Here is a 13,886-nt window from a genome sequence, read left to right on the forward strand (position 1 = left end):
TGAGTGAATTGTAAATTGGAGTTATTGGCCATACAGGCAGTGTATAGCGCACATCATCTAGTAGCAATGTTTTGGATTGCTATGCAGTTCACACAGAGATGGCACAGCAAAGAGTGCCACTGAACAAAGGCATCCTGTCTGCCATGACACCAGGTGTGAACCTGTTCAATTTACTTCTTGTGATGACATACTAGCTGCACACTGAGGAAGCGGAATCCACTTCAGTTGCAGTAAGTCTCAGGAACAACATACCTTGCCTACTGCATAATGTACATACAGTCAACATCATTCAGCACCATGGGGAAGTCTATAATCCAGGTGAAGCTGTATGCGAGCTTTGTCAGCTTCTGTCTGATAGGAATTAAATGTAATCAATCGTCATTAAATAGAACATCAGTGACCTGAACATTGTTTTAAATGTCTTAACCTCCAATATGGAAAGAGTCTTCCATAGAATCCCTACAGTGCAGATAGAGGGCATTTGACCTGTCAAGTCTGCACTGACCCTCTTGAATAGTATTCCGTCCAGACCTAGATCCTCACCTTTTCCCCTTAATCGCACATTAACTATGGCTAATCCTGTATTCCTGATGAAGGGCTTTTGCCCGAAACATCAATTTTACTGCTCCTCGGATGCTGCCTGAACTGCTGTGCTTTTCCAGCACCACTCTAGACTATGGCTAATCCACCGAACCAACACATCGCTGGACATCACGGGCAATTTAACATGGCCAATTAGCCTATCTATACATCTTTGGACAGTGGGAAGAAACCAGAGCACCAGGAGGAAACCCACACAGAAGTATGTGCAAACTCCACACAGACAGTCACCCGTGGCTGGAATTAAACCTGGCTACCAAGCATCTAATAAGTCACAACAACCTTCAATATAACGACAATGTGATTTTCACCTGTTCTGAGGTTGCACCTGTAGCTGCAGCAAATGGCAGATTTCAGTGAAGATATCTTTACTGAAATGCAGATTTGCTAAACATTGTCCCTCATTGTGGTTGAACAAGAGATTCGCCGTGTGAATGCCCTAAATGGAAATGAACTCATTCTGGAATCTTTCTTGGGCTCCTCCTCCTCCTGTTCCCTCTTCCAGCCGTTTCTCCTCATTTTCCCAGTAAAGTTCTACTTTTAAAGGAAATCCTCCCTTATGGGAGCAAATGGTTTGTGGAGAAAGCTTGTAATCAGCAAAAACTTCTTCAGCATCTGCTACAATACTCCCTGTGGATTTTTCCAATGTGAAACAATTGCGGGAAACACCTGGTACTCATAGAATTGAAGGAATAATCAGAAAAAAATAATCCAGCAACCAACTTGAAAATAGTTGATGAGCCCTTTATATGAGCATTGATGTTGCATGTGTTCAGCCACACAAGGTTAAGAGAATGCTATAACTTGGGACTCTGAGCTCCAAAATGGCAGTATTGGCATCAAATCAACATGTTCTCTGATTTGTGCAATGCTCTGCAGCTTTCAGCAAATCCTCACACCATGCACTCATGCCCTCACCGATATATCATCTAGTGTGATTCATCCACAACTGTGCATACCCATGCTGCAAATATTTGTCTTAGAGCTCTAAGGACACTTGTAGCACCTAAAATACTGGTTAACATAAAAATATTAAGAGAGTTATCAACTTGGATGGACATGTAGTGCAAAAGGTTAACTCTAACTATGTAAGCAGACAGTCTACATCATCAGTCACATGACAGATTCTCCAAAGAGATGGTTTTGTTCAGCCTGGTGATTAGCCTTTGCCTGCCAATAGTTAAAAGAGTATTTAATAAAAAGTTTCCAATGACCAAGCATTCAGATATCTCTATTAACCCTAACAAAGGACACAATCTCCCCTAAGACCAATTGGGTAACAGAGTTAAAAACTGAAGCAAACAATCTCAATCTCTTGTCTAATCTGTTTTGCCACAAGAAACAGCTCTATTGCATGCACACTGTACTCTCAAAATCATCCATGTAAATACTAACAGTCTATATTATTGAAATTTGTTAAATATGGAAACAGTAAAATTTGACATTTAAATGGTTAATTTGAAAAGCTGTGATAGAAATTTAAAGTGGGAACCACATTACAACCAAACAAATGACCTCAACATTGAATATTTACTTCAAAAAACACAATAAACAAGGGAAAGTTTGAAATCCAGCTAAGTGGTTATACAGAAAGCTATCAGAATGCAGTGTTGATTTTAATGAAACCTCCCTTTTTGGGTTTGTTTTGGTGGTTGCTACATTTCATAGAAGATGACCTGTTGGATATTTCCAGGAATAATAGAGGTTGACTGAGTGACTCTTTTTCCTGGAATAGCTCTTGCATACAGCTGGCATATTTGTAGATTGTCATACTGAATTATTGGCCTGGCTGCCTTTCTGGGCACATTTAATGTCATGGACTCGTCAGCTAGCTTCAGTGTTTAACATTATACACTGGGCTGGGGGTGGTAGGTGGAGTGATTTCCTGTTGGTACTAACTTTAGCGACTGGGGAGAATGCCGCACCCGGAAATCCCTCAGTAAAATACTAAATAAACAGTTCTTGTTTAGTGTTCTTTGGCGTACTTGGACAGGAAAAATACAGCTCTGAAGTACTACTGAACTGTTATTGAAAAACACAGAATCAAAATGGTTGTTTTAGAGCACTGAGCATTAATGACTGGGTCAGATCTCCCACGCATGATTTGTCAATGGATAGATTATCTACGCTAAGTACATCTTATTAGTTACTTTACCATGCCTTCTGCAAATGTCATTTTTAGATGCAGAGGAGACATACATTTCTGTAGTTGTAAAGTCAGTGCCTGATTTACCAGCACTCATACCACTTTCTGACTGCTACCTTGTCATTCAGTCATAGCATGGAGTGGGTTCAAACCTGTGACAAACTGGAGACCAGTAAAAATGCCACTTGGCTGACTCACTATTCAAAGCTTCTGGGTAATCCAAGATGGAGGACAGGAAACATTTCTGGCTGTAACAGCTGCTCCTTTTTGAGGTATTTTAGGTGCTGGAGGTGATTTCCGCGAATTCCAGGAGCAGCAATTACTGTTTTATATGCTGCTGCATTGTTTTGGAACTTTAAAAAAAAAGTCAAAACAACAGCAGTTTTAAAAGGGAGAAGGACAGACAAAAGAAGCACATGGTGAGGTCAGTGCAGGAGAGAGAGAAATAGAGAGAGAGAGAACCTTCACAGTTACTGCCTTTGCTGTTTAAATTCATGTATCGCTGGACATCGGAGTGCATCTGGGAAAATTAACAAACAGCGAAATTCACAACTAATCTTGGAGGAACTGTTGGGCGAAGTTCACAAAGCTGACATTGGGCTGTGAGCTTTTCATAGTGTTTAATATAAATTTGTCTTTCCTTTTTTGGGAATAATTTTAACCCAAAATTTGCTGGATGTAACCCTAATTCGTTGGAAGCAATACCAGTTTTATACCCAGCCAAAATCAGTCTTCATTACATTACTCATCATTGACATCAGTGGAGAGCAAAACCAAGTAAGTAAAAAAATAGGATGGGCACTCATTCTTTTTCTCCCTTACCTTGTCCAAGTCATCAAGTTGTACACATATGTGAGTGTGTTGGGAAAAAACGTTTTTAATCTTCTTCCCACAAATCGTTCACAAGGAGCTAAATTATTTCAGAGTGGAGCCGATTAATAAATCAGAAGTGCAAGTGGAACATCATTATTCTTCAGGAATGTTTCCACTGTATGCAATCCTCTTCCAGCTTTACCATTGGTTTGACAGTGTCTTGACAAAGAGCATAGATAGTTGGTAGTATGGACAAATCCTTATAATGTTTTGAATTCTTTAAATCAATCTGGTCAATTTTCGAAGATTGCAAGGTTTGGGATTCCAGGGGTTGCAAAGATCACCTTCAGTGATCCAATCATTGCATCAGATATGTAACTGTACACACTTGACTTCTATACATCCACTGTAGTGGTCTCCTATTATCAAGAACACGTTCCCTCTGGGGACTGTGAAAAGAGGCAGGCACCTGTGATTACTCTGTTAAGTGCGGATTCAAGGCAGTTTCTAGAATATCTAGTACAGACCACCAAAACTTAGCTCAATAATCACAAATTATTGGAACATTAGTGGAATGCAATAATTTTCTGTTAATGAGCCCAGCAGGCTTCAAGTAGGATGGTTCTCAAAGCAACATGGGTGATGTCCACAGCACCCTGAACCTGGGGAAAGTCAGTGATGGTGGAGAGGCCTGTTGCCCAAATTGCTTGACAATCATAATTAAGGGGGAGAGATATAGAGTCATAGATGTACAGCATGGAAACAGACCCCTCAGTCCAATCCGTCCATGCCGACCAGATATCCCAACCCAATCTAGTCCCACCTGCCAGCACCTGGCCCATATCCCTCCAAACTCTTCCTATTCATATACACATCCAAATGCCTCTTAAATGTTGCAATTGTACCAGCCTCCACCACTTCCACTGGCAGCTCATTCCATACACTTAGGTCTCCTTTATATCTTTCCCCTCTCACCCTAAACCTATGCCCTCTAGTTCTGGACACCCCGACCCCAGGGAAAAGGCTTTGCCTATTTATCCTTAGATTAGATTAGATTAGATTAGATTACAGTGTGGAAACAGGCCCTTCGGCCCAACAAGTCCACACCGACCCGCTGAAGCGCAACCCACCCATACCCCTACATTTACCCCTTACCTAACACTACGGGCAATTTAGCATGGCCAATTCACCTGGCCTGCACATCTTTGTGACTGCGGGAGAAAACCGGAGCACCCAGAGGAAACCCACGCAGACACGGGGAGAACGTGCAAACTCCACACAGTCAGTCGCCTGAGGCAGGAATTGAACCCGGGTCTCTGGCGCTGTGAGGCAGCAGTGCTAACCACTGTGCCACCGTGCCTATCCATGCCCTTCATGATTTTATAAACCTCTATAAAGTCACCCCTCAGCCTCTGATGCTCCAGGGAAAACAGCCCCAGCCTGTTCAGCCTCTCCCTATAGCTCAAATCCTCCAACTCTGGCAACATCCTTGTAAATCTTTTCGGAACCCTTTCAAGTTTCACAACATCTTTCCGATAGGAAGGAGACCAGAATTGCATGCAATATTCCAACAGTGGCCTAACCAATGTCCTGTACATCCGTAACCTGACCTCCCAACTCCTGTACTCAGTACTCTGACCGATAAAGGAAAGCATACCAAATGCCTTCTTCACTATCCTGTCTACCTGCGACTCCACTTTCAAGAAGCTATGAACCTGAACTCAACAACACTCACCAGGACCTTACCATTGAGTGTATAAGTCCTGATAAGATTTGCTTTCCCAAAATGCAGCACCTCGCAGTTATCTAAATTAAACCCCATTTGCCACTTCTCAGCCCATTGCCCCATCCGGTCAAGATCCTGTTTTAATCTGAGGTAACCCTCTTCGCTGTCCATTACACCTCCAATTTTGGTGTCATCTGAAAACGTACTAACTGTACCTCTTATGCTCGCATCCAAATCATTTATGTAAATGATAAAAAGTAGAGGACCCAACACTGATCCTTGTGGCACTCCACTGGTCACAAGCCTCCAGTCTGAAAAACAACCCTCCACCACTACCCTCTATCTTCTACCTTTGAGCCAGTTCTGTATCCAAATGGCTAGTCCTCCCTGTATTCCATCAGATCTAACCTTGCTAATCAGTCTCCCATAGGGAATCTTGTTGAATGCCTTACTGAAGTCCATATAGATTACATCTACCGCTCTGCCTCATCAATCTTCTTTGCTACTTCTTTTAAATAAAACTCAATCAGGTTTGTGAGACATGATTTCCCATGTACAAAACCATGTTGACTATCCCTAATCAGTCCTTGCCTTTCCAAATACATGTGCATCCTGTCCCTCAGGATTCCCTCCAACAACTTGCCAACCACTGACGTCAGGCTCACCAGTCTATAGTTCTCTGGCTTGTCCGTACCACCCTTCTTCAAGGCAGCTCTGGCAAAAGTAGCATCAGTGATGTCCCAGGTGCACTTATGAGTGCAGGATTAGGAGATGCCACAAAGGTCCCAGTCACTCCCCCAAATGATCCATTATGATAGACATTAAGCTATGACCTGAACAGATACTGACATGGGCTAACGCCCAATCCTCGTGAGCACAAGTCTTCACTCAGCAGCTGGAAAATCTCCAATATGATGGAGCAGAGCATTTTTAATCATTGCTGACATTGTCATTCAGATCTTTGAAGACAGCTGCAGTGAAACCAATACATTCTGGTTCTCGCCATTTGTCTGCACCACTTTGGTGAATTTTCACCTTTTGTTTCTCCATGTGGAGACTGTATGGCAGCTGCTGGAGGTTTCTATTTTTGCTGCAATTCTTGTAGCTGTGCTCGCTCCTTCTACAGTTTGCTCCGTGTAACAGCAGGGCTACTAGGAAACTCGGCAAAGTCTTGAACATTTCAATTCCGTTGCAAGATAATCTGTAAGCAAGTCAGAGAGATCACACAGCATTAATAAAAAAAGATATATGAGTCCCCACACCTATAGTAAACAAGCTAAATATTTTTTCTAATGCATTGAGGCATGGAGGCTTCTCAATGAGATCATTGTAATGTTCAAAAAGGACCTCTGAGATCTGTTGCCTCATCCAATTGCACAATTGGCAAAACGTGTATGTCCCACTGAGAGTAGACTTCTGCCAGTAATCCACTATGAAATGCTCTCCACCTTCAAAGAAAGCTTCCCTTCAACATCCAGCCCATGCCCTTGCATTCTTACTTTTCAGTGAGTATATGACAGCTGCAAAGTGTTAACTTCCAATAATTGCGAACGAATTGCAGACAAAAGTGAACTTCAGCTCTTGCTTTCAAGTGTCTTGTTAGAGTCAGACTTGCTGAGTCTACATGACAAAGAGGTGATCAGTGTGCACAATGCAATTCTCATGATTGCTTGAGGCTATAGACTGTAGTCTGCATTCTTTAACAATCTATGACCTCCAGGTGAAGTGAGAATCGAGGGCAGCTGGATGGTATTGTTGAGTCAGTGCAGGCCTAAATGCTGCAATTATCCCTTGCAGAGCCTGAAAATCAACATTTGTTACTCCACTCCAATAGAACAAAAACCAACAAGTTTCTCCTCCCACGTTTTGCAGTATTGCAGCCACTTTATGAAGTTATTGCACAGCTGACTTCAAACCGACCTGGTGAGTTTCTAAGTCCGTGTTAGCATCAGAAAGCTGCAGGCTCTGTCTATGATGAATCAATTTCTTCTTGTTCCTTATGTTTTCTTTAATGTTGTGTTCTGGTGGCCCTGATGAGGCTTCACATTCCTCTTGTTTCAGTTGAGCCCCTTTACATCTCTATTAATGTACTCACCTTACTCCAAAAACTAAAGCTCCTCAGCCCTTGTTGGCCCTATTCCCTCCAAACATAACGTCCAGAGTTTCCATGATCTGGTTGGACCTCAAATGACAATAAACTACCCTCCCCCAACTCCAACCGTTGAGAGCATTTAGCCACTTCCTATCTCTAAAAGCTCCTATCATTGTGGCAATTCCCTCAGTAAGCTAGTACAATGTAGCCCATCCCCAGACTTGATGATCCTGTTTTCCCCAGAATGCCATGAATGTCCTTTGATAAGTCTGATTGGGATAGTTTTCCTTCACTTACTGAAGCCCCTCCTCGCTCCATCAAGCACTTTTCCCCTTTAACTTGCACACATCACCAGTTATTCCAAGGACATGATCTGTGTTTGGCACGTCAGCTGTTAACACATCCAATGCTGCAGGATGTTGATGTCATACCATCAATTCTGACCAATGGATTTACTCTTCAGTATTCCCCAAAGCCACAAGCTGATTGCCTCTCCTCCTGAGCTAAAAAGCAAGCCAAACCACAGAGACAGCCTGCCCCTAACTCAGCACTAAAGAATTCTGTATTAAAAAGCAAGTGAAAATTCAAAAAGATGCTTGCCACCAGGTCAGTGTTTAAATCTTGCCTAGTTACATGAGATGCCTTTCTGTCTCTGAACACATAGTGACCTGGAGAAGCATTTGAGTCCACCTGTCCTTTACCTCCAATGTAGATGGTTAAAGCTCCAAACTAGTGCTAAATTGATCCCAGAACAAGGTTGACCAGATGTGTTTGATGGAGTGAGGATGGACTTCAGTCAGTAAAGGTGTACCATCCATGGCATTCCAGGGAAAACAGGGTCATCAAGGCTACATTGTACTAGCTTACTGAGGGAATTGCCACATTGCTGAGGGCTTTTAGAGATAATGAACAGTTTACGAAGAGTATGGTCATTGACCATGGAGGGACTTTTGTGTCTAAGAAGTGCTTGTAATGACAAGCTAGGTGGTTGGCACAGGCATTCAATGAACTGTGACAGACTCTACCAAGGTAAAAACAATGACTGCAGATGCTGAAAATCAAATACTGGATTAGTGGTGCTGGAAGAGCACAGCAGTTCAGGCAGCATCCAACGAGCAGCGAAATCAACGTTTCGGGCAAAAGCCCTTCATCAGGAATAAAGGCAGTGAGCCTGAAGCATGGAGAGATAAGCTAGAGGAGGGTGGGGGTGGGGAGAGAGTCGCATAGAGTACAATGGGTGAGTGGGGGAGGAGATGAAGGTGATAGGTCAAGGAGGAGAGGGTGGAGTGGATAGGTGGAAAAGAAGATAGGCAGGTCGGACAAGTCAAGGAGACAGTAACTGAGCTGGAAGTTTGAAACTAGGATGAGGTGGGGGAAGGGGAAATGAGGAAGCTGTTGAAGTCCACATTGATGCCCTGGGGTTGAAGTGTTCCGAGGCGGAAGATGAGGTGTTCTAGGGAGCGGCGGTGAAGGAGGCCCAGGACCTCCATGTCCTCGGCAGAGTGGGAGGGGGAGTTGAAATGTTGGGCCACGGGGCGGTTTGGTTGATTGGTGCGGGTGTCTCGGAGATGTTCCCTAAAGTGCTCTGCTAGGAGGCGCCCAGTCTCCCCAATGTAGAGGAGACCACAAGCCAAGTCATCAGATACCTGCTCTGTTTTACCTGTTGAATTTTTGCAGTGTGTAGTTGCTCAATGGACTAAAGGAAGATTAGACCTATGAAATTATATGGGGAGTTTGGGTATTAATGAGATGGAATTGCAGGAAGATGGGCTGGTTGCCACTTGAGAGAGAAATTCTGAAATTACCACCGAAGGCTTGAGGATTAAATCAAGCAAGCTTTTCTCAATGTCGAAAAAGTGATGCTTTTGTTTCTGTCTTGCCTGATTAAGTCATCTCACTTACTATTAATCTCACAACACAAGGAAGGGACATTTTCTCTTTGTTTCAAAATGTAATCTGCTGTGTTTTGTTTTTTTTCAGGTTTCTTTAATGCTGTGTACTGATGGGGTAATTCAGGTCTAAATTTAGCATCATTGAATTTTACAGCAAGGAAAGATGTTCTTTGACCTATTATGTTAGTGTCTGTCATCAAGCACTTATCAAGTCTTGCCACATTTTCCAGTACTTGGCCCTTAGCCTTGAATGTTGTGATGCTTCAGGTGGCCATCTAAATGCTTCTGAAACTTTATGATGGTTCTCGCGTCAACTGCCCTTTCAGGTGGTGAGCTCAGTTACCCAACATCCTCTGGATGAAAAAAAAGTCCTTAAATCCCCTTTAAAGCCTCTGCCTTTTATCTTAAATCTCTGCAATCTGATTCTACTAATGTGGAAAGATTATTTTCCATCTACCCTATCTATGCCCTTCATACCTCTGTACACCTCAATAAGGTGCTCCCCTCAGCTCTCTCTTCTAAGGAAAACTATCCAGCCCTGTCCAGTGTATCTTCATAGCTGAATTACTTAAACGCAGGCAACAACCTGGTGAGTGTTCTCTGCACCTTCTCCAGTGCAGTCATGTTGTTTAGACTGTAGTGACCAGACTTGCACACAGGACTCCAGCTATGGCCAAACTAACATTTAGCTCCATCATAACTTCCCTGTTCTTGTACTCAATGCCATTGTAACCACCTTATCTACCTGTTCTGCTTCCTTCAAGGATCTGAAGACACACACACCATTGTAATGATGCATTGCATTTCCTAGGTCCCACCAGTCATCGTGCATTCTCCTGTCTTGTGTCCTCTTCCAACATGCATAACCTTGTCCTTCTCAGGAGTCAATTCTATTTGTTATTTTTCTGCTCATCTGATCAGTCCAGTCGTCTAAGGTTTTCCTTCCTACTTTTTACACCAGCATTTTCTGAATCATCTGTGAACATATTGATCAAACCTCCTACATTCATATCTAAATCATTAATGTACACCACAAACAGTATGGAACCTAGCAACAAGTCCTGTGATACATCACTGGATCCAGGTTGTCAGTCACAAAAATAACTTTAAACCATCACTCTCTGCCTTCTGCCATTAAGACAGTTTTGGATCCACTTTGCCAAATTTCTCTGGATCCCATGGATTGTTGACCAGTCTTGCATGCCAGATCTTGTCAAAAGCCATACTGATGTCCATGGAGACAACACGGTCCTGAACTTATCCACAAATCTCGTCACCTCTTTGAAAAACTAAATCAAACCTGTCAGTCATGATCTCCTCTTGACAAGGCAATGTTTACCGTCCTTGATTAATTCTTTCTTTTCTAAGTGGAGATTAATTCTGCCCCTCAGAAATTTTCCCATAGTTTCCCTGTCATGAATGTGAGACTGACTAGCCTATAATTCCCTAGTTCATCCTTAACACCCTTCTTAAATAACAACACTACATTAACGGTCCTCCAGTCCTCTGGTACCTCTGCTAGGTCCAGCGAGGATTTGTATATTAATGTTCAGACTCCTGCATTCTCCTCCCTTACCTCTCGCAGAAGCTTGGATATATTTTATCTGGGCCCAGGTATTTGTCTAACTTCAAGCCTCCTAAAACTGCTAAGAACACAGGAACAAAGATGCAGGAGGAGGCTATTCAGCCCCTCATTCCTGTTCCACCATTCAATGAGGTCATGGCTGATATGTGGCCTAACTCCATGGACTTGCACTTGGTCTATATCTTTCCTAAATACCTTTGCTTAGCAAAAATATACCTATCTCAGATTTAAAATTAACATCCATTGTCATTTGTGGAAGAGATTTCCACACCTCTACCACTCTTTCTCTGTAGATGTGCTTCCTATCAGCTCTCCTGAATGTTCTGGCCCTAATTCTCAGACATTGCCATCTGAGTGCTAGAATTCCGAATCAGTAGGAATTATTTTACTTTATCGACTCTCTCTTTTCCTGTTTCCTCCCTCTCAATTGTAACTAGTTCAAATATTATCACACTCCTCTTCCCTAATTTCTATATGTACATCATTCATTTATAAAATGAACACAGATATAAAGTATTTAACTAAAACCTCACTGAAATCTTTCAGTGGCAATATTAGCACTACTGCCTCATAGTGCCATGGACCTGGGTTCGATCCCAACCTTGGGCGACTGTCTACGTGGGTTTCCTCTGGTTGCTTTGGTTTCCTCCCACAATCCAGTGATGTGCAGGTTAGGTGAATTGGCCATAGTGTTCAGGGATGTGCAGGTGAGGTACATTAGTCAGGGCTAAATGTAGAGTAATAGAGGAATGGATCTGCGTGGGTTATTCTTTGGAGGGTTGGTGTGGACTTGTTGAACTAAATGGCCTGTTTCCACACTGCAGGAACTCTGTGAGTTCTGTGCACAATTTGCCACTTAGGTACCTAAAGGGCCCATTCCACTGTTAAATCATCTACTGACAGCATGTGCACAGGCAAGGTTTAATCTAAGACTTTGACAACAATTTGACCCATGATTAGTTCTTCTTTTAAATTACAATTTTGGCCATACGTCTACTTGCTTCGGACTTGGAATCTGCTTGAAACGTTTTCATAATGACAGGGAATTTCCATGCTGTTTTTCACTCATTGCCACCATATACTTACTGGTCTTGTTATTATTGCCAAATAATATTCACAGAGTCTGCTTAGATAAGGAAAACATTACATTTATTTAAGAAATATCTTCCTTGTGGTTCCATCTTGCCATAAGGCTTCAAGACAAGGCAAGATAATATGACATTGTGTCACTTCTAGTGACTTGCAAACATTCCATGTTGTCACCTCAACCCATTAGACTACACATTTAAGGCAGCTATTCCTTTAATGACTTCTCTATAGCTTGAACAGGAAAATGGCTATGCAAGACTGTGAAGCATGAAATTAATAGTAACCTTGTGATAATGATTGGTAATTGGTTGAGAAATAGAAGGCAGAGTAGGAAAAATGGATTTGTTCTCTGAATGGTGATTTATTACACCTGAATCAGTTCTAAATCCTGAGCTTTTCAACATATATATTATTACAGGTAGGGAAGAAATGAAGGTTTCCTCACCTCTTCATGGGAAGGCAATGGTCTAGTGGTATTATTGCTGGACTCAGAGACTCAGGTGATATTCAAATCCTGTCATTACAGATGGTTGAATTTGAATTCACTAAAAATCTGGAATTAAAATGACCATGATATTGTTGTCAGTTGTTGGAAAAAACCCATCTCATTCACTAATGTCCTTCAAGGAAGGAAACTGCCTTCCTTACCTGGTATGGCCTACTTATGACTCCAGACCCACAGCAATATGATTGACTCTTAAATGCTTTCTGAATTAGGCAATAAATGCCTAGCCATTCACACCCTCATCCCGTGAATGAATAAAAGAAACTTTCACCCTGATCAAAGATAGAAGTTTTCGGTGCTTGGTACCTCACCATATTACATGCTGTTCCATTGGTGTGGATAGTGCTCTGGAATTTTGTCAACTGGTGATTCGTCATTTATCAGCAGAGTTAGTGAGCGCTGGCAACCTCTTTTATGCAGGGAACTGTTGCGGTTGATTGCATTCTAGTTCCTGTATGATGTGTGTGCTCATATGCACTTTCTAAAAGGAGCCACTGGATGACAATTAAAAACAGATTCTTGGACGAGCCCGTTTCCATGATAATTTGAGCAGCGCAGTTGCTCTCTGAGATCAACACAGAAGAACTTGCAGACCCAAAGCCTTCCTGTTTGTCAATATCCACACCAAGCTGGTGATTACTTATCTTTTTGAATTATTTTTCCAACTAAACAGAAGTTAACCTGATGTGTGTGAGCGAGCAAATAGCTCAGTTGATAGTACACTTATCCCTGAATCACACTGGATTTAAGACCTTCCTTAGAGCTTGAGTGCAAAAAATCAATATTGACATTCTGATGCAGCGTTGAGGAAGCTTTGAACCACTGTAAGTGTTAGTTTTCTTTTCAGTGAGATAATGAACAAAGACCCCATCTGTCTGCCTGAGTGGATGTAACATTTCATGTGGCATTATTTCGAAGCAGAGCAGGAACGTTATCTCTGGTATTGTAGCCAGTATTGATCCGTGAACTAACAGCACCAAATCCAGACTAAAAGTAATGAAATTTGACAAATAAATGCTGGGCAGTGCATCTTTGTTACTCTTTCATTAAGAATTACTGGGCAACTGGAGCAGCAACTGTAGAGGAAGTGAAGTCAACAGGAGCAAGTGAAAGTTCTCAACTGTCTGGAAGCCATGCCAACACCAAGGAAGGTGACTGCGGATGTGGGAGGCAGATTGTCTGGTTAGTATCACATTGCTGTCCGTGGGAGTTTGCTGAGGCAAAATTAGCTTGTCAGACCTTTTTCATCACAACAGTGACTACATTGCTAAAGTTAAATTCACACAACACCAGGTTATAATGTGGCATGAACCCAAGGTCTCGGCTGAGGCCATCCTCATGGGTTCTGAACTTGGCTATCAGCCTCTGCCCAGCCACTCTGTATTGTTGCGTATCTGAAGTCCACCTTGGAGGATAGTCACCTGAATATCCAAGGTCG

Source organism: Chiloscyllium punctatum, chromosome 45, assembly GCF_047496795.1.
Source record: "Chiloscyllium punctatum isolate Juve2018m chromosome 45, sChiPun1.3, whole genome shotgun sequence".
NCBI classification, from domain to species: Eukaryota; Metazoa; Chordata; class Chondrichthyes; order Orectolobiformes; family Hemiscylliidae; genus Chiloscyllium; species Chiloscyllium punctatum.